Source organism: Aplysia californica, unplaced genomic scaffold, assembly GCF_000002075.1.
Source record: "Aplysia californica isolate F4 #8 unplaced genomic scaffold, AplCal3.0 scaffold01527, whole genome shotgun sequence".
NCBI lineage: Eukaryota > Metazoa > Mollusca > Gastropoda > Aplysiida > Aplysiidae > Aplysia > Aplysia californica.
The window spans coordinates 5,534-6,593 of NW_004798797.1; positions in this window are offsets into that span (position 1 = coordinate 5,534).

The window sequence follows — 1,060 nt, forward strand, 5'->3', positions numbered from 1 at the left end:
CATCATCATCATCATCATCATCATCATCATCATCATCATCATCATCATCATCAAGTACCAGGTCCGAAACAGACATCGGGGATAATGGGTCGCCGTTCATTTCTTTGCTTGGATGCTCTAAAAAAAAAACACTTTAAAAACTACAACATTATTATCCTGACATGTAAGGCGTTCCAACAACATGTGAGTATCCGAGAACTAGACACAAACCGGCAGTGGGCAACGAGAAACCATGGCTGTAATCTCCTTAGTTTTAGTTTTAGTTTTAGTATTAGTAAGAGTTTTAGTTTTAGTTTTAGTTAGAGTTTTATGGCACTTGCAACACAACAAGACCATTTTATAAGTGCAGAAGAAAAGAGGTGTTACAAGAGAGTAACTAACATACACACAAAAAAAGAAGGAGGAAAGATAAGGACCATAGATGTTTGATGGGAAAGAAGGAGCAAACCACACCAGAGCACGCGCCAAATGTCCGCTCTGTAATCTCCCCCACACACACACACAAAATCAAAGAAAGTAGAATTCATTTTTATGACACGTTTCCGTTCTATATGAAAAAAATTGTTGCTTTCAGCCGGGGGAAACCAGCCTAGAACCATCGACTCACACAATGGGGTCCATTTTCTACTTTACTTTACTTGTCCGATCCAGCGGCCATTTGGGTTCTAGCCCTTCGGTCTGTCGATATGGCAAAGAATTGACAGGTTTTAATCAGCTGTGCTTTGTCGCTGTATAGAGTGTTTTCGATGTCTGGGGAGGCAGGACAGGTCTATTTTCTAAAGGACTCGATATCGAAAATTAGAAATGGGTGAGGGGTTGGGGTGGGGGTCGGGTGGGGGAGCACGTCGAAAGAGTATGGTAAAGGGTTAAATTATCGACAAATGTCAGCATATTTATGCTAGTTCGCAAAAAAAATTTAAATAAATTAATTAATCTGTCAAAGTAAAACAGATGAAGATCTAGATCTAATAAAATAACACATGCGATTTTTTAATCCACATAACAGTTTCCGAAAGTCCGCATCCGACGTGTTATACGGATCAGAGTAGATCAGGGGGGG